This window comes from Cherax quadricarinatus, chromosome 62 (genome assembly GCF_038502225.1).
Source record: "Cherax quadricarinatus isolate ZL_2023a chromosome 62, ASM3850222v1, whole genome shotgun sequence".
Taxonomy (NCBI): domain Eukaryota; kingdom Metazoa; phylum Arthropoda; class Malacostraca; order Decapoda; family Parastacidae; genus Cherax; species Cherax quadricarinatus.
Genome location: NC_091353.1, coordinates 10,740,456 through 10,767,228, shown reverse-complemented (window position 1 = coordinate 10,767,228; position 26,773 = coordinate 10,740,456). Strand labels below are relative to the sequence as shown.

The window sequence follows — 26,773 nt, the reverse complement described above, 5'->3', positions numbered from 1 at the left end:
GAACACAGGAGTCACATGATCACATCGTCTACCTGTCCTCATGCCAATGTGTTATTCTTTATGTCACTCTGTCACTCACATCTCACTTCCTGATGGCCTAGCCATCTCCTAATACTATATTCATCCACGACAAACAGGATGAGAAAGTTTGTTCCTGTTTTACTCTGCTGGAACTGTTAGTCTTACTCTGCTGGAACTGTTAGTCTTACTCTGCTGGAACTGTTAGTCTTACTCTGCTGGAACTGTTAGTCTTACTCTGCTGGAACTGTTAGTCTTACTCTGCTGGAACTGTTAGTCTTACTCTGCTGGAACTGTTAGTCTTACTCTGCTGGAACTGTTAGTCTTACTCTGCTGGAACTGTTAGTCTTACTCTGCTGGAACTGTTAGTCTTACTCTGCTGGAACTGTTAGTCTTACTCTGCTGGAACTGTTAGTCTTACTCTGCTGGAACTGTTAGTCTTACTCTGCTGGAACTGTTAGTCTTACTCTGCTGGAACTGTTAGTCTTACTCTGCTGGAACTGTTAGTCTTACTATGCTGGAACTGTTAGTCTTACTCTGCTGGAACTGTTAGTCTTACTATGCTGGAACTGTTAGTCTTACTATGCTGGAACTGTTAGTCTTACTCTGCTGGAACTGTTAGTCTTACTCTGCTGGAACTGTTAGTCTTACTCTGCTGGAACTGTTAGTCTTACTCTGCTGGAACTGTTAGTCTTACTATGCTGGAACTGTTAGTCTTACTATGCTGGAACTGTTAGTCTTACCATCACTCAACAACTGAATGTCCCATTAAAGACAAGAAATTCTGTTTTAACTGCAGAAAAGGTTACGATATCAAAGCTTGTTCCACCACCAATGTCGCTTCAACCTGCCTCAACAGCGAGGGTACTTATGATACCCTGGCAGCCAAATGCCCATTATGGAAGGAAGTGCTGACTAAGAAAATCAAAGAAAATATTAAGAGCAGCCCCAAATGGCCGACATATGCCACTATAACAAAACTACAGTCTGATACCAAGAAAATTCTTCAAGGTACACAACAGCTATCTCTACCCAGCAGCTCCCTCTCTCCACTTCCAGACGCGGCTCCCTCCAAGGTGCTGTATTGCATGGTGTTATGCGCACATTGCGAATGCAGCCAACCCAGCCACATTCAACACCACTATCAATGAACTATTCCGACTTAACAACATGCCTGCCTTCGTTTTCCCTGACTCCACACCTTCATCTGACATACTCAGCATTCTTCCTAACGTCGTTAACTTCACTACTTCTGCTGACCTGCCTCCTACTGCCCAAGTAGCTGTTCCTGCACCTTCCACAACCCCCCACGCCACTGCTCATGCTGCCTCCACCACCGCCTCCCAGCCTGATGTTACACCACAACTACACCTCTCCACTGCTCTTGTCGACCCTCAGTCACCTGCTATTACCATGGTAGACTCGTCTACTGGATCAACGTCAGAAGAAAATATTGGCGACTCTAGTACACAAACATGGAAAAGGTTTACCTTCTACACTGCTCCATCAAACACTGACACCATGACCTGCACTGAACTCTACAAAGGCCTCGGTGCAGTGACTGTCAAGCCTGCCTGCGAACAACCACATCACGTCACACTCACCCAAGTTCTGGAATTCCTCAAGCCTCTACGATTCACCTTTGGAAACAAGACAAAACTTTACCACCTCTCAAGAAGCAGCTTCAAGAAATTTGAGAATGGCTCTTCTACAAACTAGCCACCTTAATCACGTCAAATAAACACCATCAGTATGCTGCCCTCTGATGTTCTTACCTGCCCTGTCCTGTCCTGCGACCGAACAGGCTGCCAGCTTGTCAAGACTGAAGACCACCAACTTCAACAAGACCGTTGCAACTGAGCCTACCCTTCATGATTCTTAAACCTGTCCTACGACAGCCTAGCTGCTGGGCACTTTCTCTACTACTGTGGACACTCCTCTCCAACGGTATTCTTCACCTGCTCCACCTTTCCAGGTCACCCAACATGGGATCTTACCTAAACTTTCTTGTCTTGTGTTGTCCGAAAAGTTTCGCCTACACTCGACTTCTTCAGTTAAGTATATCAACTTATGGGTTTTGTGTTTCACTTACACTGTGATATCTAAGTATTCTTCACTTAAGTGAGCAATGAAAGTTCTTGAACCACACACAGGTCCTTCTAACAATTAAATCTAAGCATTCCTCTCACTTTCTAAATCTAAGCACATCATGGAAATCTTTCTATTTCTGTCAGCTTGACAAATCGCCAATTTATCAAGGTATATATATATATATATATATATATATATATATATATATATATATATATATATATATATATATATATATATATATATATATGCCAGTATCAACATGTCAGAATAAGTATAGGCAGTTTCTCTGTGAAGGTGTGTGCATTTACCCATTTGTTTGCAAGGGTCGAACCACAGCTCCTGGCCCCCGTGTATGTGCACAGAAAAGAGTACCATCACAGCATTGCTGGCTAAGTACATGTAGCAGGCAGAGTAGTGGACTTACTGTGTAGATCACTGCAGCAGTGTAGATCACTACAGCAATGTAGATCACTGCAGCAGTGTAGATCACTGCAGCAGTGTAGATCACTACAGCAGTATAGATCACTGCAGCAGTGTAGATCACTGCAACAGTGTATATCACTGCAGCAGTGCAGATAACTGCAGCAGTGTAGATCACTGTAGCAGTGTAGATCACTGCAGCAGTGTAGATCACTGCAGCAGTGTAGATCACTGCAGCAGTGTAGATCACTGCAGCAGTGTAGATCACTGCAGCAGTGTAGATCACTACAGCAGTGTAGATCACTGCAGCAGTGTAGATCACTGCAGCAGTGTAGATCACTGCAGCAGTGTAGATCACTGCAGCAGTGTAGATCACTGTAGCAGTGTAGATCACTGCAGCAGTGTAGATCACTGCAGCAGTGTAGATCACTGCAGCAGTGTAGATCACTATAGCAGTGTAGATCACTGCAGCAGTGTAGATCACTGTAGCAGTGTAGATCACTGCAGCAGTGTAGATCACTGCAGCAGTGTAGATCACTGCAGCAGTGTAGATCACTGCAGCAGTGTAGATCACTGTAGCAGTGTAGATCACTGTAGCAGTGTAGATCACTGCAGCAGTGTAGATCACTGTAGCAGTGTAGATCACTGCAGCAGTGTAGATCACTGCAGCAGTGTAGATCACTGCAGCAGTGTAGATCACTGTAGCAGTGTAGATCACTGCAGCAGTGTAGAATACAGTGAGGATCTGTGTATATAATTACAGTGAGAGAGTAACTCTGGGCAGACCAGCCAGCTGCATTATAATCACGTCGCCTCCCGTCCCATGTTCAACATCCGCGACACCCACCCCCACCCCAACCCCCAACCCCCACCCCACCCCCCACCCCCACCTACCCTGAGGAATATGATACCCAGCAGGGGATGGAGGGAGGGAAAGACAGAGAGAGATGATGATGTAGGTAGCAGCTCTTAGCTTGTAAATAAAGTTAGGGACCCTAAACCTAGTCTTGTAGAACCATGTGTAAGAGAGAGAGATAGAGAGAGAGAGAGAGAGAGAGAGAGAGAGAGACTAATGTTTTTTCTTTCGTTGAGTGATACACTGCTTGAATACATACCAGGAAGTGTCACTCCTGACGTCTGAGAGAGAGAGAGAGAGAGAGAGAGAGAGAGAGAGAGAGAGAGAGAGAGAGAGAGACTAATGTTTTTTCTTTCGTTGAGTGATACACTGCTTGGATACATACCAGGAAGTGTCACTCCTGACGTCTGACACCCATGAACAAGCCACTGATGTCTGACTTATAATTAGGATCCCAGAGAGACATCCTTGGAGTAATGTTCACCCCAACAGTAACATCCTTGTACTATCTCTAATTTACTTCGAGTTATCTCTCTTCCCTTTAATGTCTACTTTTTTTTATTTTTTTTTTTTCAATTTTACAGATTTTATTATTTTACGAAAAAATAATTGTCATTAGTTCATTTACAAGTGTTATCTTACCCTGATTTATTTACATGCTAGGAGGTGTTATTCTGCTTCAGTTGTTTTACATATTAGGTGGTGCGTAGTTTATTATGGATCTCATATCGGTCGTGTGGACGGTAGCGCGGAAGTAACTCTCTCGTCTCACACATTGAGTGTCGTGGTTCAATTCCCGACACAGGTAGAAATACTGGGTGCTTCCTTATGATACCTGCTGCCCCTGTTTACCTAACAGTAAGTAGGTACCTGGGTGTTAGTCACCTTATACCTGCTGCCACTGTTCACTTAGCAGCAAGTAGGTACCTGGGTGTTAGTCACCTTATACCTGCTGCCACTGTTCACTTAGCAGCAAGTAGGTACCTGAGTGTTAGTGGGCTGGTGTGGGTGGCATCCTGGGGGACAAGATTGAGGATCACAATGGAAATAAGACGGACAGTCCTTGATGACGCACTTTCTTGGCTTATCCTGGGTGGCTAGCCCTCCAGGGTTAAAAATCCGAACAAAATCTTATCTTAACCAATGTGAAGCGGCCATGCAGTTTATAGCGTCTTGGAGAGTGGTACATAACAACGAGGCAACGTTATCTTCCACTCTCCAACAACTATCCAGTCATCATTATTCTGTAAATGATCACGCCACAGCATAATAACTTACAGAAATAATGACAGCTGGATATTCATGGGAAGAACAGACGCAAGCGTTAATAATAGCTATGAGGAATAGGTTAGGGCCAAAGAAGCGGCCTTGTAGTACGCCTTTGCTTAGTATAAGGTCAGGGGCGAGAGGCTGTTGTTTAAGTGAACACTTATGTGTCTTAGGATTCTCTGGTAGAGAATCTTTGACGAAAAGTGGCATTCTGCCTCGTAGGCATAAATAGTGGCCTTACCTGGAGTTTACCTGGAGAGAGTTCCAGGGCCCCCACGGCCCGGTCTGTGACCAGGCCTCATGGTGGATCAGGGCCTGATCAACCAGGCTGTTACTGCTGGCTGCACGCAATCCAACGTACGAGATACAGCCCGGCTGGTCAGGTACCGACTTTAGGTGCTTGTCCAGTGCCTGCTTGAAGACAGCCAGGGGTCTATTGGTAATCCCCCTTATGTATACTGGGAGGCAGTTGAACAGTCTTGGGCTCCTGACACATATTGTGTTGTCTCTTAACGTGTTAGTGACACCCCTGCTTTTTATTGGAGGGATGTTACATCGTCTGCCGAGTCTTTTGCTTTGTGTGAAATTCTCAATACCTACTTCCTCTCAGTTTTCACCCAGGAAAATACTAGCGATATTCCTGAAATAATAGATTATGTAGAACAGGATAATAAACTATGTACGATTGCGGTAACTAGTGACATGGTCCTCAGACAAATAGAGAAACTAAAACCTAACAAATCCCCAGGTCCTGATGAACTGTTTGCAAGGGTGTTAAAGGAATGTAAAGAGGAACTTAGCATACCTTTGGCTAATCTTTTTAACATATCACTACAAACTGGCATAGTGCCTGATAAGTGGAAAATGGCAAATGTAATACCTATTTACAAGGCAGGTGACAGGTCCTTGGCTTCGAACTATAGACCAATAAGCCATAGTGGAAAAATTTATGGAATCAATAATTGCCGAAGCAATTCGTAGCCATCTTGACAGGCACAGATTGATTAATGAATCTCAACACGGTTTTACAAAGGGGCGTTCCTGTCTTACGAATTTACTAACTTTATTCACTAAGGTGTCTGAGGAGGTAGATCACGGTAATGAATATGATATTGTGTATATGGACTTCAGTAAGGCTTTCAATAGAGTTCCACACCAGAGGCTATTGAGGAAAATTAAGGCACACGGAATAGGAGGAGAAATTTTTTCCTAGGTAGAGGCATGGTTGGAAAATAGGCAGCAGAGAGTTTGCATAAATGGGGAGAAATCAGAATGGGGGCACGTCACAAGCGGTGTTACTCAGGGGTCAGTGTTGGGCCCGTTGTTGTTCACAATTTACATAAACGACATAGATGAGGGAATAATAAGTGACATAAGCAAATTCGCTGATGACACCAAAATAGGCCCTCCAATTCATTCTAATGAGGACACTAGAGCACTCCAGGATGATTTGAATAGACTGATGCAATGGTCGGAGAAGTGGCAGAAGCAGTTTAATATTGACAAATGCAAAGTTCTAAATGTTGGACAGTTAAATAACCATGCCACATATAAACTAAATATGCAGATCTTAATACTACATTTTCCGAACCTAACCTAACCTGAAGACCAGCGTCGGGAAACACTTGTTCTGTTTCCTGACAAACCTTACCTAACCTAACCTGAAGACCAGCGTCGGGAAACACTTGTTCTGTTTCCTGACAAACCTTACCTAACCTAACCTGAAGACCAGCGTCGGGAAACACTTGTCCTGTTTCCTGACAAACCTTACCTAACCTAACCTGAAGACCAGCGTCGGGAAACACTTGTTCTGTTTCCTGACAAACCTTACCTAACCTAACCTGAAGACCAGCGTCGGGAAACACTTGTCCTGTTTCCTGACAAACCTTACCTAACCTAACCTGAAGACCAGCGTCAGGAAACACTTGTCCTGTTTCCTGACAAACCTTACCTAACCTAACCTGAAGACCAGCGTCAGGAAACACTTGTCCTGTTTCCTGACAAACCTTACCTAACCTAACCTGAAGACCAGCGTCAGGAAACACTTGTTCTGTTTCCTGACAATCCTTACCTAACCTAACCTGAAGACCAGCATCAGGAAACACTTGTCCTGTTTCCTGACAAACCTTACCTAACCTAACCTGAAGACCAGCGTCAGGAAACACTTGTTCTGTTTCCTGACAATCCTTACCTAACCTAACCTGAAGACCAGCGTCAGGAAACACTTGTCCTGTTTCCTGACAAACCTTACCTAACCTAACCTGAAGACCAGCGTCAGGAAACACTTGTCCTGTTTCCTGACAAACCTTACCTAACCTAACCTGAAGACCAGCGTCAGGAAACACTTGTCCTGTTTCCTGACAAACCTTACCTAACCTAACCTGAAGACCAGCGTCAGGAAACACTTGTCCTGTTTCCTGACAAACCTTACCTAACCTAACCTGAAGACCAGCGTCAGGAAACACTTGTTCTGTTTCCTGACAAACCTTACCTAACGTAACCTGAAGACCAGCGTCAGGAAACACTTGTCCTGTTTCCTGACAAACCTTACCTAACCTAACCTGACGACCAGCGTCAGGAAACACTTGTTCTGTTTCCTAACAAACCTTACCTAACCTAACCTGAAGACCAGCGTCAGGAAACACTTGTTCTGTTTCCTAACAAACCTTACCTAACCTAACCTGAAGACCAGCGTCAGGAAACACCTGTCTTGTTTCCTGACAAACCTTACCTAACCTAACCTGAAGACCAGCGTCAGGAAACACTTGTCCTGTTTCCTGACAAACCTTACCTAACCTAACCTGAAGACCAGCGTCAGGAAACACTTGTCCTGTTTCCTGACAAACCTTACCTAACCTAACCTGAAGACCAGCGTCAGGAAACACTTGTCCTGTTTCCTGACAAACCTTACCTAACCTAACCTGAAGACCAGCGTCGGGAAACACTTGTCCTGTTTCCTGACAAACCTTACCTAACCTAACCTGAAGACCAGCGTCGGGAAACACTTGTCCTGTTTCCTGACAAACCTTACCTAACCTAACCTGAAGACCAGCGTCAGGAAACACTTGTCCTGTTTCCTGACAAACCTTACCTAACCTAACCTGAAGACCAGCGTCGGGAAACACTTGTCCTGTTTCCTGACAAACCTTACCTAACCTAACCTGAAGACCAGCGTCGGGAAACACTTGTCCTGTTTCCTGACAAACCTTACCTAACCTAACCTGAAGACCAGCGTCAGGAAACACTTGTCCTGTTTCCTGACAAACCTTACCTAACCTAACCTGAAGACCAGCGTCAGGAAACACTTGTTCTGTTTCCTAACAAACCTTACCTAACCTAACCTGAAGACCAGCGTCAGGAAACACTTGTTCTGTTTCCTAACAAACCTTACCTAACCTAACCTGAAGACCAGCGTCAGGAAACACTTGTCCTGTTTCCTAACAAACCTTACCTAACCTAACCTGAAGACCAGCGTCAGGAAACACCTGTCTTGTTTCCTGACAAACCTTACCTAACCTAACCTGAAGACCAGCGTCAGGAAACACTTGTCCTGTTTCCTGACAAACCTTACCTAACCTAACCTGAAGACCAGCGTCAGGAAACACTTGTCCTGTTTCCTGACAAACCTTACCTAACCTAACCTGAAGACCAGCGTCAGGAAACACTTGTCCTGTTTCCTGACAAACCTTACCTAACCTAACCTGAAGACCAGCGTCGGGAAACACTTGTCCTGTTTCCTGACAAACCTTACCTAACCTAACCTGAAGACCAGCGTCGGGAAACACTTGTCCTGTTTCCTGACAAACCTTACCTAACCTAACCTGAAGACCAGCGTCAGGAAACACTTGTCCTGTTTCCTGACAAACCTTACCTAACCTAACCTGAAGACCAGCGTCGGGAAACACTTGTCCTGTTTCCTGACAAACCTTACCTAACCTAACCTGAAGACCAGCGTCGGGAAACACTTGTCCTGTTTCCTGACAAACCTTACCTAACCTAACCTGAAGACCAGCGTCAGGAAACACTTGTCCTGTTTCCTGACAAACCTTACCTAACCTAACCAGAAGACCAGCGTCAGGAAACACTTGTCCTGTTTCCTGACAAACCTTACCTAACCTAACCTGAAGACCAGCATCAGGAAACACTTGTCCTGTTTCCTGACAAACCTTACCTAACCTAACCTGAAGACCAGCGTCAGGAAACACTTGTCCTGTTTCCTGACAAACCTTACCTAACCTAACCTGAAGACCAGCGTCAGGAAACACTTGTTCTGTTTCCTAACAAACCTTACCTAACCTAACCTGAAGACCAGCGTCAGGAAACACTTGTTCTGTTTCCTAACAAACCTTACCTAACCTAACCTGAAGACCAGCGTCAGGAAACACTTGTAATGTTTCCTAACAAACCTTACCTAACCTAACCTGAAGACCAGCGTCAGGAAACACCTGTCTTGTTTCCTGACAAACCTTACCTAACCTAACCTGAAGACCAGCGTCAGGAAACACTTGTCCTGTTTCCTGACAAACCTTACCTAACCTAACCTGAAGACCAGCGTCAGGAAACACTTGTCCTGTTTCCTGACAAACCTTACCTAACCTAACCTGAAGACCAGCGTCAGGAAACACTTGTCCTGTTTCCTGACAAACCTTACCTAACCTAACCTGAAGACCAGCGTCGGGAAACACTTGTCCTGTTTCCTGACAAACCTTACCTAACCTAACCTGAAGACCAGCGTCGGGAAACACTTGTCCTGTTTCCTGACAAACCTTACCTAACCTAACCTGAAGACCAGCGTCAGGAAACACTTGTCCTGTTTCCTGACAAACCTTACCTAACCTAACCTGAAGACCAGCGTCGGGAAACACTTGTCCTGTTTCCTGACAAACCTTACCTAACCTAAGCTGAAGACCAGCGTCGGGAAACACTTGTCCTGTTTCCTGACAAACCTTACCTAACCTAACCTGAAGACCAGCGTCAGGAAATACTTGCCCTGTTTCCTGACAAATCTTACCTAACCTAACCTGAAGACCAGCGTCAGGAAACACTTGTTCTGTTTCCTGACAAACCTTACCTAACCTAACCTGAAGACCAGCGTCAGGAAATACTTTCCCTGTTCCTGACAAACCTTACCTAACCTAACCTGAAGACCAGCGTCGGGAAACACTTGTCCTGTTTCCTGACAAACCTTACCTAACCTAACCTGAAGACCAGCGTCAGGAAACACTTGTCCTGTTTCCTGACAAACCTTACCTAACCTAACCTGAAGACCAGCGTCAGGAAATACTTGTCCTGTTTCCTGACAAACCTTACCTAACCTAACCTGAAGACCAGCGTCAGGAAACACTTGTCCTATTTCCTGACAAACCTTGCCTAACCTAACCTGAAGACCAGCGTCAGGAAACACTTGTCCTGTTTCCTGACAAACTTTACATAACCTAACCTGAAGACCAGCGTCAGGAAACACTTGTCCTGTTTCCTGACAAACTTTACATAACCTAACCTGAAGACCAGCGTCAGGAAACACTTGTCCTGTTTCCTGACAAACCTTACCTAAACTAACCTAACCTAACCTGAAGACCAGTGTCAGGAAACACTTGTCCTGTTTCCTGATAAACCTTACCTAACCTAACCTAACCTGAAGACCAGCGTCAGGAAACACTTGTCCTGTTTCCTGACAAACCTTACCTAACCTAACCTGAAGACCAGTGTCAGGAAACACTTGTCCTGTTTCCTGACAAACCTTACTTAACCTAACCAAACCTGAAGACCGGCGTCAGGAAACACTTGTCCTGTTTCCTAACAAACCTTACTTAACCTAACCTAACCTGAAGACCAGCGTCAGGAAACACTTGTCTTGTTTCCTGACAAACCTTACCTAACCTAACCTGAAGACCAGCGTCAGGAAACACTTGTCCTGTTTCCTGACAAACCTTACCTAACCTAACCTGAAGACCAGCGTCAGGAAACACTTGTTCTGTTTCCTGACAAACCTTACCTAACCTAACCTAAAGACCAGCGTCAGGAAACACTTGTCCTGTTTCCTGACAAACCTTACCTAACCTAACCTGAAGACCAGCGTCAGGAAACACTTGTCCTGTTTCCTGACAAACCTTACCTAACCTAACCTGAAGACCAGCGTCAGGAAACACTTGTCCTGTTTCCTGACAAACCTTACCTAACCTAACCTGAAGACCAGCGTCAGGAAACACTTGTCCTGTTTCCTGACAAACCTTACCTAACCTAACCTGAAGACCAGCGTCAGAAAACACTTGTCCTGTTTCCTGACAAACCTTACGTAACCTAACCTAAAGACCAGCATCAGGAAACACTTGTCCTGTTTCCTGACAAACCTTACCTAACCTAACCTAACCTGAAGACCGGCGTCAGGAAACACTTGTCCTGTTTCCTGACAAACCTTACCTAACATAACCTGAAGACCAGCGTCTGGAAACGCTTGTCCTGTTTCCTGACAAACCTTACCTAACATAACCTGAAGACCAGCGTCAGGAAACACTTGTCCTGTTTCCTGACAAACCTTAAATAACCTAACCTGACGACCAGCGTCAGGAAACACTTGTCCTGTTTCCTAACAAACCTTACTTAACCTATCCTAACCTGAAGACCAGCGTCAGGGAACACTTGTCCTGTTTCCTGACAAACCTTAAATAACCTAACCTGACGACCAGCGTCAGGAAACACTTGTCCTGTTTCCTAACAAACCTTACCTAACCTAACCTGAAGACCAGCGTCAGGAAACACTTGTCCTGTTTCCTGACAAACCTTACCTAACCTAACCTGAAGACCAGCGTCAGGAAACACTTGTCCTGTTTCCTGACAAACCTTACCTAACCTAACCTGAAGACCAGCGTCAGGAAACACTTGTCCTGTTTCCTGACAAACCTTACCTAACCTAACCTGAAGAAAAGCGTCAGAAAACACTTGTCCTGTTTCCTGACAAACCTTACTTAACCAAACCTGAAGACCAGCGTCAGGAAACACTTGTCCTGTTTCCTGACAAACCTTACCTAAACTAACCTGAAGACCAGCGTTAGGAAACACTTGTCCTGTTTCCTGACAAACCTTACCTAACCTAACCTGAAGACCAGCGTCAGGAAACACTTGTCCTGTTTCCTGACAAACCTTACCTAACATAACCTAACCTGAAGACCAGCGTCAGGAAACACTTGTCCTGTTTCCTGACAAACCTTACCTAACCTAACCTGAAGACCAGCGTTAGGAAACACTTGTCCTGTTTCCTGACAAACCTTACCTAACCTAACCTGAAGACCAGCGTCAGGAAACACTTGTCCTGTTTCCTGACAAACCTTACCTAACCTAACCTGAAGACCAGCGTGAGGAAACACTTGTCCTGTTTCCTGACAAACCTTACCTAACCTAACCTGAAGACCAGCGTCAGGAAACACTTGTCCTGTTTCCTGACAAACCTTACCTAACCTAACCTGAAGACCAGCGTCAGGAAACACTTGTCCTGTTTCCTGACAAACCTTACTTAACCTAACCTAACCTGAAGACCGGCGTCAGGAAACACTTGTCCTGTTTCCTGACAAACCTTACTTAACCTAACCTAACCTGAAGACCGGCGTCAGGAAACACTTGTCCTGTTTCCTGACAAACCTTACCTAAACTAACCTAACCTAACCTGAAGACCGGCGTCAGGAAACACTTGTCCTGTTTCCTGACAATCCTTACCTAACCTAACCTAACCTGAAGACCAGCGTCAGGAAACACTTGTCCTGTTTCCTGACAAACCTTACCTAACCTAACCTGAAGACCAGCGTCAGAAAACACTTGTCCTGTTTCCTGACAAACCTTACTTAACCTAACCAAACCTGAAGACCGGCGTCAGGAAACACTTGTCCTGTTTCCTAACAAACCTTACTTAACCTAACCTGAAGACCAGCGTCAGGAAACACCTGTCTTGTTTCCTGACAAACCTTACCTAACATAACCTGAAGACCAGCGTCAGGAAACACTTGTCCTGTTTCCTGACAAACCTTACCTAACCTAACCTGAAGACCAGCGTCAGGAAACACTTGTCCTGTTTCCTGACAAACCTTACCTAACCTAACCTGAAGACCAGCGTCAGGAAACACTTGTTCTGTTTCCTGACAAACCTTACCTAACCTAACCTAAAGACCAGCGTCAGGAAACACTTGTCCTGTTTCCTGACAAACCTTACCTAACCTAACCTGAAGACCAGCGTCAGGAAACACTTGTCCTGTTTCCTGACAAACCTTACCTAACCTAACCTGAAGACCAGCGTCAGGAAACACTTGTCCTGTTTCCTGACAAACCTTACCTAACCTAACCTGAAGACCAGCGTCAGGAAACACTTGTCCTGTTTCCTGACAAACCTTACCTAACCTAACCTGAAGACCAGCGTCAGAAAACACTTGTCCTGTTTCCTGACAAACCTTACGTAACCTAACCTAAAGACCAGCATCAGGAAACACTTGTCCTGTTTCCTGACAAACCTTACCTAACATAACCTGAAGACCAGCGTCTGGAAACGCTTGTCCTGTTTCCTGACAAACCTTACCTAACCTAACCTGAAGACCAGCGTCAGGAAACACTTGTCCTGTTTCCTGACAAACCTTACCTAACCTAACCTGACGACCAGCGTCAGGAAACACTTGTCCTGTTTCCTGACAAACCTTACTTAACCAATCCTAACCTGAAGACCAGCGTTAGGAAACACTTGTCCTGTTTCCTGACAAACCTTAAATAACCTAACCTGACGACCAGCGTCAGGAAACACTTGTCCTGTTTCCTAACAAACCTTACCTAACCTAACCTGAAGACCAGCGTCAGGAAACACTTGTCCTGTTTCCTGACAAACCTTACCTAACCTAACCTGAAGACCAGCGTCAGGAAACACTTGTCCTGTTTCCTGACAAACCTTACCTAACCTAACCTGAAGACCAGCGTCAGGAAACACTTGTCCTGTTTCCTGACAAACCTTACCTAACCTAACCTGAAGAAAAGCGTCAGAAAACACTTGTCCTGTTTCCTGACAAACCTTACTTAACCTAACCTGAAGACCAGCGTCAGGAAACACTTGTCCTGTTTCCTGACAAACCTTACCTAACCTAACCTGAAGACCAGCGTCAGGAAACACTTGTCCTGTTTCCTGACAAACCTTACCTAACCTAACCTGAAGACCAGCGTCAGAAAGCACTTGTCCTGTTTCCTAACAAACCTTACCTAACATAACCTAACCTGAAGACCAGCGTCAGGAAACACTTGTCTTGTTTCCAGACAAACCTTACCTAACCTATCCTGAAGATCGGCGTCAGGAAACACTTGTCCTGTTTCCTGACAAACCTTACCTAACCTAACCTGAAGACCAGCGTCAGGAAACACTTGTCCTGTTTCCTGACAAACCTTACCTAACCTAACCTGAAGACCAGCGTCAGGAAACACTTGTCCTGTTTCCTGACAAACCTTACCTAACCTAACCTGAAGACCAGCGTCAGGAAACACTTGTCCTGTTTCCTGACAAACCTTACCTAACCTAACCTGAAGACCAGCGTTAGGAAACACTTGTCCTGTTTCCTGACAAACCTTACCTAACCTAACCTGAAGACCAGCGTGAGGAAACACTTGTCCTGTTTCCTGACAAACCTTACCTAACCTAACCTGAAGACCAGCGTCAGGAAACACTTGTCCTGTTTCCTGACAAACCTTACCTAACCTAACCTGAAGACCAGCGTCAGGAAACACTTGTCCTGTTTCCTAACAAACCTTACTTAACCTAACCTTACCTGAAGACCAGCGTCAGGAAACACTTGTCCTGTTTCCTGACAAACCTTACCTAACCTAACCTGAAGACCAGCGTCAGGAAACACTTGTCCTGTTTCCTGACAAATCTTACCTAACCTAACCTGAAGACCAGTGTCAGGAAACACTTGTCCTGTTTCCTGACAAATCTTACCTAACCTAACCTGAAGACCAGTGTCAGGAAACACTTGTCCTGTTTCCTGACAAATCTTACCTAACCTAACCTGAAGACCAGCGTCAGGAAACACTTGTTCTGTTTCCTGACAAATCTCACCTAACCTAACCTGAAGACCAGTGTCAGGAAACACTTGTCCTGTTTCCTGACAAATCTTACCTAACCTAACCTGAAGACCAGCGTCGGGAAACACTTGTTCTGTTTCCTGACAAATCTTACCTAACCTAACCTGAAGACCAGTGTCAGGAAACACTTGTCCTGTTTCCTGACAAATCTTACCTAACCTAACCTGAAGACCAGTGTCAGGAAACACTTGTCCTGTTTCCTGACAAATCTTACCTAACCTAACCTGAAGACCAGCGTCAGGAAACACTTGTCCTGTTTCCTGACAAACCTTACCTAACCTAACCTGAAGACCAGCGTCAGGAAACACTTGTCCTGTTTCCTGACAATCCTTACCTAACCTAACCTGAAGACCAGCGTCAGGAAACACTTGTCCTGTTTCCTGACAAACCTTACCTAACATAACCTGAAGACCAGCGTCAGGAAACACTTGTCCTGTTTCCTGACAAATCTCACCTAACCTAACCTGAAGACCAGTGTCAGGAAACACTTGTCCTGTTTCCTGACAAATCTCACCTAACCTAACCTGAAGACCAGCGTGAGGAAACACTTGTCCTGTTTCCTAACAAACCTTACCTAACCTAACCTGAAGACCAGCGTCAGGAAACACTTGTCCTGTTTCCTGACAAACCTTACCTAACCTAACCTGAAGACCAGCGTCAGGAAACACTTGTCCTGTTTCCTGACAAACCTTACCTAACCTAACCTGAAGACCAGCGTCAGGAAACACTTGTCCTGTTTCCTGACGAGCCTGGGGGTGGCAGCTTCTGAAGCAGCCTAGACCTTTCTAGCACACATAGGTTACGTTCCCCCTTATCACTGCTCTCTATAGATTTCCCACATCGCTTCTAAAGGGGGCAGTAGGGCAAAATCTGTAACTCTGTTGTTTACTGTCCGATTTTCTCCAGTTTTGGTACACAAGACAAAGTCGTTTCACTCTTTCTTGAAAATATTTATCAAAAATATACCTGATTTACTATACTGATTTACTGAAAATGCCCTTGATGCCAAACTTTCTCTGATATGGGACTACGTAAGGTTGTTTGGACACTTGGTGCCGAGAGAACAATGCTTATACTAATATTCGTTGAGCCCTTTTCTCTAAATAAACTTATCTTTATTTCACAAAAAAATAAAGTTTGTTAGTTCCTGGAATATTGCAAAAAAATCTGCCCTTTACTCCCACATAACTCCCAAAGTATTTGGAATATTTCCAAAATTTGGTCACCGAAAAACGGAGAAATCATTATTCTACAACTTTTGTGAGTATTATATTCCATTTAATTCAGTAATAAAGCGAGAAGCTTGGCTATTAGGTGAATAAGTTACTTCCGAGATATCGGCCGAGAGCGCCGGCCGGCCCCCGTCTCAAAAAAAAAAAAAAAAAATCGCGAAAATCGCGTTTGTTTGGGTGTATTTCTTAGTAAACTGATGTTCTAGTGTAGTTATCCTCTTCAAAACACCGTTTTCTCTTACTCAGAGACGACATGGAGAGGAGTAACACTTTTTATATCGAAATATTCCCGATAATCTCTGGCCATATTATGGCCTATTTTATTCAGTCTAGAGTATATAACATGTTTGTATGTTATTTAGAGTGTTTATTATATCATATTAGATCAATTCTGATAGACAAATAAGCCGTAGAGTTGATATATAAGCTGATATAAGCGTAATAATGGGCGATTCCTGGCTGGCACCTCGGGCGCGGGAACACTGCCGACCGTTCCCATCTGGTTCCCAGCTGTCGCTCAGTCTGAGGATAAGTCCCGCCTACTGTTTTGTGATGCCAAATAGTCAGTTATTATATTAGAAAGAATAATGCAAGAAAAGGCGATAAAAAACAAGGAAACAACTCCGAAATATATATGGGCCGTGAGCAGACTCGGTACCAACATCGCCGTCACCATACCTGATATAAATGACTATAATTTCTTGTAGAAACGTCGTAGAACATTCATTCTGGTACCATTGTGTTGCCAAAGAGTTGAGCTATTTTTCAGTATATATAACTCAATATCCATATTTTTCGATTTTTCGGTGAGCGCGCGCGGAAATTTCCCCTACTGCCCCCTAAGGCCGCTCCTCACACAGACGATAAGATAAGATAAGATAAGATTTCGTTCGGATTTTTAACCCCGGAGGGTTAGCCACCCAGGATAACCCAAGAAAGTCAGTGCGTCATCGAGGACTGTCTAATTTATTTCCATTGGGGTCCTTAATCTTGTCCCCCAGGATGCCACCCACACCAGTCACCTAAGACCCAGGTACCTACTTACTGCTAGGTGAACAGGACAACAGGTGTAAGGAAACGTGTCGAAATGTTTCCACCCGCCGGGAGTCGAACCCGGGCCCTCCGTGTGTGAAGCGGGAGCTGTAGCCACCAGGCCACCGGGCCACGATATGGGCATTGTTGTCACAGGCACGTCAGACGGAGGGAATCCCAACTGACTGTGACTCAGCAATGAATTAAAATACATGCCATCATCCAGTCATGCTACCATGACAACAATGGCATGACTGGAGGGATCAGTCTGGTCTGTCAACTCAAGTAATGATCAGGGAGAAGTCACTGCCATTCTTATTCATAAATAACTTGCATATTTATGAATTGTTCCAGCTAGGGTATTGTGGGTTACTTGTGAATTGTTCCAACCAGGGTATTGTGGGTTACTTGTGAATTGTTCCAACCAGGGTATTATGGGTTACTTGTGAATTGTTCCAGCCAGAGTATTGTGGGTTACTTGTGAATTGTTCCAACAAGGGTATTATGGGTTACTTGTGAATTGTTCCAACCAGGGTATTATGGGTTACTTGTGAATTGTTCCAGCCAGAGTATTGTGGGTTACTTGTGAATTGTTCCAACCAGGGTATTATGGGTTACTTGTGAATTGTTCCAACCAGGGTATTATGGGTTACTTGTGAATTGTTCCAACCAGGGTATTATGGGTTACTTGTGAATTGTTCCAGCCAGGGTATTATGGGTTACTTGTGAATTGTTCCAGCCAGGGTATTGTGGGTTACTTGTGAATTGTTCCAACCAGGGTATTGTGGGTTACTTGTGAATTGTTCTAACCAGAGTATTATGGGTTACTTGTGAATTGTTCCAGCCAGAGTATTGTGGGTTACTTGTGAATTGTTCCAACCAGGGTATTGTGGGTTACTTGTGAATTGTTCTAACCAGAGTATTGTGGGTTACTTGTGAATTGTTCCAGCCAGGGTATTGTGGGTTACTTGTGAATTGTTCCAACCAGAGTATTGTGGGTTACTTGTGAATTGTTCCAACCAGGGTTTGTGGGTTCCTTGTGAATTGTTCCAGCCAGGGTATTGTGGGTTACTTGTGAATTGTTCCAACCAGAGTATTGTGGGTTACTTGTGAATTGTTCCAACCAGGGTATTGTGAGTTACTTGTGAATTGTTCCAACCAGGGTATTATGGGTTACTTGTGAATTGTTCCAGCCAGAGTATTGTGGGTTACTTGTGAATTGTTCCAACCAGGGTATTGTGGGTTACTTGTGAATTGTTCCAACCAGGGTATTGTGGGTTACTTGTGAATTGTTCCAGCCAGAGTATTGTGGGTTACTTGTGAATTGTTCCAGCCAGGGTATTGTGGGTTACTTGTGAATTGTTCCAACCAGAGTATTGTGGGTTACTTGTGAATTGTTCCAACCAGGGTATTGTGGGTTACTTGTGAATTGTTCCAGCCAGAGTATTGTGGGTTACTTGTGAATTGTTCCAACCAGGGTATTGTGGGTTACTTGTGAATTGTTCCAACCAGGGTATTGTGGGTTACTTGTGAATTGTTCCAGCCAGAGTATTGTGGGTTACTTGTGAATTGTTCTAACCAGAGTATTGTGGGTTACTTGTGAATTGTTCCAGCCAGGGTATTGTGGGTTACTTGTGAATTGTTCCAACCAGGGTATTGTGGGTTACTTGTGAATTGTTCCAACCAGGGTATTGTGGGTTACTTGTGAATTGTTCCAGCCAGAGTATTGTGGGTTACTTGTGAATTGTTCTAACCAGAGTATTTTGGGTTACTTGGGAATTGTTCCAGCCAGGGTATTGTGGGTTACTTGTGAATTGTTCCAACCAGAGTATTGTGGGTTACTTGTGAATTGTTCCAACCAGGGTATTGTGGGTTACTTGTGAAATGTTCCAGCCAGAGTATTGTGGGTTACTTGTGAATTGTTCCAACCAGGGTATTGTGGGTTACTTGTGAATTGTTCCAACCAGAGTATTGTGGGTTACTTGTGAATTGTTCCAACCAGAGTATTGTGGGTTACTTGTGAATTGTTCCAGCCAGGGTATTGTGGGTTACTTGTGAATTGTTCCAACCAGAGTATTGTGGGTTACTTGTGAATTGTTCCAGCCAGAGTATTGTGGGTTACTTGCGAATTGTTCCAGCCAGAGTATTGTGGGTTACTTGTGAATTGTTCGAATCAGAGTATTGTGGGTTACTTGTGAATTGTTCCAGCCAGAGTATTGTGGGTTACTTGTGAATTGTTCCAACCAGAGTATTGTGGGTTACTTGTGAATTGTTCCAGCCAGGGTATTGTGGGTTACTTGTGAATTGTTCCAACCAGAGTATTGTGGATTACTTGTGAATTGTTCCAGCCAGAGTATTGTGGGTTACTTGTGAATTGTTCCAGTATTGTGGGTTAATTGTGAATTGTTCCAGTATTGTGGGTTACTTGTGAATTGTTCCAACCAGGGTATTGTGGGTTACTTGTGAATTGTTCCACCAATTGTTCCAGTATTGTGGGTTACTTGTGAATTGTTCCAGCCAGGGTATTGTGGGTTACTTGTGAATTGTTCCAACCAGAGTATTGTGGATTACTTGTGAATTGTTCCAGCCAGAGTATTGTGGGTTACTTGTGAATTGTTCCAGCCAGAGTATTGTGGGTTACTTGTGAATTGTTCCAACCAGAGTATTGTGGGTTACTTGTGAATTGTTCCAACCAGGGTATTGTGGGTTACTTGTGAATTGTTCCAGCCAGAGTATTGTGGGTTACTTGTGAATTGTTCCAGCCAGAGTATTGTGGGTTACTTGTGAATTGTTCCAGCCAGAGTATTGTGGGTTACTTGTGAATTGTTCCAATCAGAGTATTGTGGGTTACTTGTGAATTGTTCCAGCCAGAGTATTGTTCTTGTGAATTGTTCCAGCCAGAGTATTGTTCTTGTGAATTGTTCCAGCCAGAGTATTGTTCTTGTGAATTGTTCCAGCCAGAGTATTGTTCTTGTGAATTGTTCCAGCCAGAGTATTGTTCTTGTGAATTGTTCCAGCCAGAGTATTGTTCTTGTGAATTGTTCCAGCCAGAGTATTGTGGGTTACTTGTGAATTGTTCCAGCCAGGGTATTGTGGGTTACTTGTGAATTGTTCCTGCCAGAGTATTGTGGGTTACTTGTGAATTGTTCCAGCCAGAGTATTGTGGGTTACTTGTGAATTGTTCCAACCAGAGTATTGTGGGTTACTTGTGAATTGTTCCAGCCAGGGTATTGTGGGTTACTTGTGAATTGTTCCAACCAGAGTATTGTGGGTTACTTGTGAATTGTTCCAGCCAGAGTATTGTGGGTTACTTGTGAAATGTTCCAGTCAGAGTATTGTGGGTTACTTGTGAATTGTCCCAGCCAGAGTATTGTGGGTTACTTGTGAATTGTTCCAACCAGAGTATTGTGGGTTACTTGTGAATTGTTCCAGCCAGAGTATTGTGGGTTACTTGTGAATTGTTCCAGCCAGAGTATTGTGGGTTACTTGTGAATTGTTCCAACCAGGGTATTGTGGGTTACTTGCGAATTGTTCCAGCCAGGGTACTGTGGGTTACTTGTGAATTGTTCCAGCCAGGGTATTGTGGGTTACTTGTGAATTGTTCCAGCCAGGGTATCGTGGGTTACTTGTGAATTGTTCCAGCCAGAGTATTGTGGGTTACTAGTGAATTGTTCCAGCCAGAGTATTGTGGGTTACTTGTGAATTGTTGCAGCCAGGGTATTGTGGGTTACACTAACCACCCGCACATAGAAGAGAGGAGCTTACGACCTTGACTGGCCTTCTGCTAAAACTGTCTTCCCTACTTCCAACTTTAACAGTCGCCGTCTTGTTGAATCCTCTCTAATACACAACTTTCCTTATATGAATCTTAGTCCTGGCTTCGTTTCTGTAGATGCCTTCCTCTCCCACTACATTGTAAAATGCTCCAAACTTCAGAACACCCGTGACTTAACCTGATTCCTCATTTTTTCTTCTTCTCCCTCTTCCCCTTTCCTCTTTCCTTTTTTTTTTTGTCTTTCTTCTGTCGCGTGTTTCTGTTCCTTCATTATTTATTTCACCACTTCCCCTTTCACCCACCTCTGTGCACTTGCTCTCCCTCTGTGGGCACCTAGCTCCCTTGCAGCGCTCCCCTTTCTTTATATTTGACTGGCTCCTCCTCCTTAGTTCCCCACTACTACCACTACTACTACTACTACTACTACTACTACTACTACCTCTACTACTACTAATACTACTACTACTACTACTACTACTACTACTACTACTACCACTACTACTACCACTACTACCACCACTACCTCTTCCTGCCTATATATAGCCGTCCTGCTCCACTTCTGGTTAGTGTGACTTTGTAAATGGTCCAAGTCGGACCGAAACGTCGTCGTAAGCTCCTCTCTTCTATGTGCGGGTTATTTGTGTATCGTTCCAGTCACGGTATTGTGCCTTTTTTGTTATTGTGGGTTACTTGTTTCGCCCACAATATTGTGACTGTCAGTCTTCCTGACAACCTTATCTTGTCGGGGATAATTCAGTCCAGGCTTCCAGACTTAAGGTTACCTGTCATGGATCAGGTCGAGTCGAAGATGATGATTGTTTGGTAAATGGTACACAACTTAGACAAGATTAATAATTAGACACAGGTACAACATCTGGGTATCTTTAATTTGTAGACGTTTCGCCATCCAGTGGCTTGATCAATACAAATTCAAGGACATAATAGGAAGACTGTAGAACTATATATAAAAGAGGAGGTAATCAGTCCCTGAGCTAAGGGACTGAATGAGGTATGCAGCACCAGGTGGGTTCCATACTGGTGCTGCTTACTCCAATATGGGAGTAACATACACGGTTGTGATGTAGTTCAGCTGGGCTTGTGAGGTCTCTGGGGAGACCTAATTTAACCAATTATATAGTCACACCTTGCCTTGGCAAACGTCTGTAGCCACGCCCACGTCTGAGGTCTTTTGTTCTTGACGGCGTCAGACCTAGGCGTCAGGTCGTACACGTGGTTGTGGAGGGTGCTTGGACCACCATAAAAGCCCAAGGAAGAGCATGATCAGGAGATTCGGGCAGAGCTCTGGCCTGGGAGCAGAGCTGAGCTGGAGAGTCTCGGGAGGAGAGACTGTTGGAGACATTGGGCAGAGTACTGGCTTGGAGCAGTACTCGTGCTGTGTAGGTCTTGGGACCTGTGGCTTAGTTCCTGTAGTGAACTGTCCTCTGTACTATATTGTAAGTTATATTCATCTTCGTCAGGTTGATTGTGTTCCCTGTCTCACTGTTTATATGTACCACCCCATTTGTCTAAACCACAATAATGTTCTCCTGTTCCCAAATATATTATTGTACAAAGACTTAATAATAAACTGTGTTTGAGTAGAATAGTAATATTCACTGTCCCCGTTATTTTCTCCATTTATTTATGTTTAGTTAAAGTAGTGAGAGGGTGAGTAGTGTGGAGTGGTGGGTAGAGTAATGAGAGGTGAAGTTGTAGTCACCAGTGACCTCACATTACCTACCAACCTCCACACTCGTCCCTCCTACTGCCTCGCCTGTCCCCTACCTACTAATTCCCTCCTCTTACCCCCATATTCCCCTAATCATTACCCCCCTACATGACACGGTGTACAGGGTTCAGAACGACTTATTACTGAGATGTCGGAATGCTATTCTTAGGTTCGGTAGTCGCTCCTATGCTGCAGCAGTTATTTGGTTGATGTGTGCCTCAGGAGATGTGCTCGGTGTTATGCACACTTCCAGATCCTTTTCATTGAGTGAGGATTGTAATCTTTGGCCCCCTAGACAGTACTCTGTCTGCTGTCTTCTTTACCCTTCCCCGATCTTCATGACTTTGCAGTTGGTGGGGTTGAACTCCAGGAGCCAGTTTCTGGACCAGGATGTCCAGATTCCTTTGTAATTCTGCCTGGTCATCATCCGATTGAATTCTCATTAACTTCACATCATCTGCAAACAGGGACACTTCCGAGTCTGTTCCCTCCGTCAGGTCATTCACATATACCAGAAACAGCACTGGTCCTCGAACTGACCCTTGTGGCACCCCGCTTGTCACAGGCGCCCACTCTGACACCTCGTCACGTACAGTGACTCACTGTTTCCTTCCTGTCAGGTATTCTCTGATAGATTCGGTGCCTTGTTATACCTGACTGGTCTTCCGTACTCACCTAACTGTAGTTGCAGGGGTCGAGTCATAGCTCCTGGCCCCGCCTCTTCACTGTACACGCTCTCCTTGCTCCATGAGCTTAATCATACCTCTTCTTAAAGCTGTGTATGGTACCTGCCTGTGTGTAAACGTGTGTACTCGCCTGTTTATGGTTGCAGAGGTCGAGTCACAGTTCCTGGGCCACGTGTGTGTGTAAAACGTACCAATAATACTCAGTATGATCGTCTCACTCACTTGTCAACAAACTTAACCTCGGCAGGAATGAGATTGCCAAACACTAAAATAAATATCCGTAAAGGGAGGAGCCTAGCTGCTGTTGAAGGCCTCTACATCCAGGGAACTGGAGCCAACTCCCTTTTCCTTGGATCGACCCTTATTACCATCCTATCCCCAACAGATATATAACCCATACGACTCTAGAGCTTACTCCAGAATACATTAACCGTAAATATTCTTCGTATTTACAGTACTATACAATATAATAACTGGAGGGGGAAATATAGTATTATACATGTGTGCATACGACTCAATTTAATACATATTAATCGAGAAAATAAGGAAAAATGTTGGACTCACAGGGGGAAGAGCAGCACAACCTCCCACAGCGACGTCCTGAGACACACTGATGTTTATTTCGGAGGAACTGCAGTATTTTCCAGAGTGTGTAGCAAGAACGTCGCTATAGTTAGCGCCCCATCAGAGTGCTAGCATTATGCTTGTTTATCCAGGGGTAGGGAGGGTTAGCCACCCAGGATAACCCAGGGTAGCGACGGTCAGCCACCCGGGATAACCCAGGGTAACGACGGTCAGCCACCCGGGATAACCCAGGGTAGCGACGGTCAGCCACCCGGGATAACCCAGGGTAGCGACGGTCAGTCACCCAGGATAACCCAGGGTAGGGAGGGTTAGCCACCCAGGATAACCCAAGGTAGCGACGGTCAGCCACCCGGGATAACCCAGGGTAGCGACGGTCAGCCACCCGGGATAACCCAGGGTAGCGACGGTCAGTCACCCAGGATAACCCAGGGTAGCGACGGTCAGCCACCCAGGATAACCCAGGGTAGCGACGGTCAGCCACCCAGGATAACCCAGGGTAGGGAGTCTTAGCCAACCAGGATAACCCGGGGTAGGGAGTGTTAGCCATCCGCGATAACCCGGGGTAGAGAGTGTTAGCCATCCGCGATAACCCGGGGTAGAGAGTGTTAGCCACCTAGGATAACCCAGGGAAGGGATTGTTAGCCACCCAGGATAACCCGGGGTAGGTAGTGTTAGCCACCTAGGATAACCCAGGGAAGGGAGTGTTAGCCACTCGCGATAACCCGGGGTAGGGAGTCTTAGCCACCTGCGATAACCCAGGGAAGGGAGTGTTAGCCACCCGCGGTAACCCAGGGTAGGGAGTCTTAGCCAACCAGGATAACCCGGGGTAGGGAGTGTTAACCACCCGCGATAACCCAGGGCAGGGAGTCTTAGCCAACCAGGATAACCCAGGGCAGGGAGTCTTAGCCAACCAGGATAACCCGGGGTAGGGAGTGTTAGCCACCTAGGATAACCAAGGGTAGGGATTGTTAGCCACCCAGGATAACCCGGGGTAGTGAGTGTTAGCCACCCAGGATAACCCGGGGTAGAGAGTGTTAGCCACCCAGGATAACCCGGGGTAGGAAGTGTTAGTCACCTAGGATAACCCAGGGTAGGGACTGTTAGCCACCCAGGATAACCCGGGGTAGAGAGTGTTAGCCACCCAGGATAACCCAGGGAAGGGAGTGTTAGCCACCCGCGATAACCCGGGGTAGAGAGTGTTAGCCACCTAGGATAACCCAGGGAAGGGATTGTTAGCCACCCGCGATAACCCGGGGTAGGGAGTGTTAGCCACCCGCGGTAACCCAGGGTAGGGAGTCTTAGGGGGCAGTAGGGCAAATTTCCGCGCGCGCTCACCGAAAAATCGAAAAAATATGGATATTGAGTTATATATACTGCAAAATAGCTCAACTCTTTGGCAACACAATGGTACCAGAATGAATGTTCTACGACGTTTCTACAAGAAATTATAGCCATTTATATCAGGTATGGTGACGGCGATGTTGGTAGCGAGTCTGCTCACGGCCCATATATATTTTGGAAATTTTTCCTTGTTTTTTATCGCTTTTTCTTGCATTATTCTTTCTAATATAATAACTGACTACTTGGCATCATAAAACTGAAGGCGGAGCTTATCCCTAGATTTAGCAACAGTCATTAATCTTATCATGATGCGCGGAAGGGTTGCTGCGCCAGGATAAATCACTCATTATTACGGTTATATCAGCTTATATATCAACTCTACAGCTTATTTGTCTATCAGAATTGATCTAATATGATATAATAAACACTATAAATAGCATACAAACATGTTATATACTCTAGACTGAATAAAATAGGCCATAATATGACGAAAGATTATCGGGAATATTTTGATAAATATTGAGCTACTCCTCTCCAGGTCGTATTCTTTAGTCTGCGAGTAAGAGAAAACGGTGTTTTGAAGAGGATAACTGCACTAGAACATCAGTTTACTAAGAAATACACCCAAACAAACGCGATTTTCGCGATTTTTTTTTTTTTGAGACGGGGGCCGGCCGGCGCTCCCGGCCGATATCTCGGAAGTAACTTATTCACCTAATGGCCAAGCTTCTCGCTTTATTACTGAATTAAATGGAATATAATACTCACAAAACTTGTAGAATAATGATTTCTCCGTTTTTCGGTGAGCAAATTTTGGAAATATTCCAAATACTTTGGGAGTTATGTGGGAGTAAAGGGCAGATTTTTTTGCAATATTCCAGGAACTAACAAACTTTATTTTTTTGTGAAATAAAGATAAGTTTATTTAGAGAAAAGGGCTCAACGAATATTAGTATAAGCATTGTTCTCTCGGCACCAAGTGTCCAAACAACCTTACGTAGTCCCATATAAGAGAAAGTTTGGCCACTAGGGCATTTTCAGTAAATCAGTCATTTCTCAGTTGTTGTTTGAGGTATATTTTTGATAAATATTTTCAAGAAAGAGTGAAACGACTTTGTCTTGTGTACCAAAACTGGAGAAAATCGGACAGTAAACAACAGAGTTACAGATTTTGCCCTACTGCCCCCTAAGCCAACCAGGATAACCCGGGGTAGGGAGTGTTAACCACCCGCGATAACCCAGGGCAGGGAGTCTTAGCCAACCAGGATAACCCGGGGTAGGGAGTGTTAACCACCCGCGATAACCCAGGGCAGGGAGTCTTAGCCAACCAGGATAACCCGGGGTAGGGAGTGTTAGCCACCTAGGATAACCAAGGGTAGGGATTGTTAGTCACCCAGGATAACCCAGGGTAGAGAGTGTTAGCCACCTAGGATAACCTAGGGTAGGGAGTGTTAGCCACCCAGCATAACCCGGGGTAGGGAGTGTTAGCCACCCAGGATAACCCGGGGTAGGAAGTGTTAATCACCTAGGATAACCCAGGGTAGGGACTGTTAGCCACCCAGGATAACCCGGGGTAGAGAGTGTTAGCCACACAGGATAATCCAGGGTAGGGAGGGTTAGCCACCCGCGATAACC

General features: G+C 44.9%; 1 protein-coding gene across 2 annotated transcripts in view; it reads right to left on the bottom strand.

The window, feature by feature from the left end:
* The window catches only part of LOC128687291 (prostaglandin reductase 1), a 67,989-nt gene extending 44,112 nt beyond the window's left edge, over positions 1–23,877 (bottom strand). Inside the window, exon 1 of one of the 2 annotated variants that reach the window (XM_070098430.1) lies at positions 23,777–23,877. The gene's annotated coding sequence lies outside the window, so the exon portion shown is untranslated. The remainder of the gene's footprint in view (positions 1–23,776) is intronic. The other variant, XM_070098431.1, reaches the window with a different exon arrangement.
* Between the last annotated feature and the right edge of the window lie 2,896 nt (positions 23,878–26,773).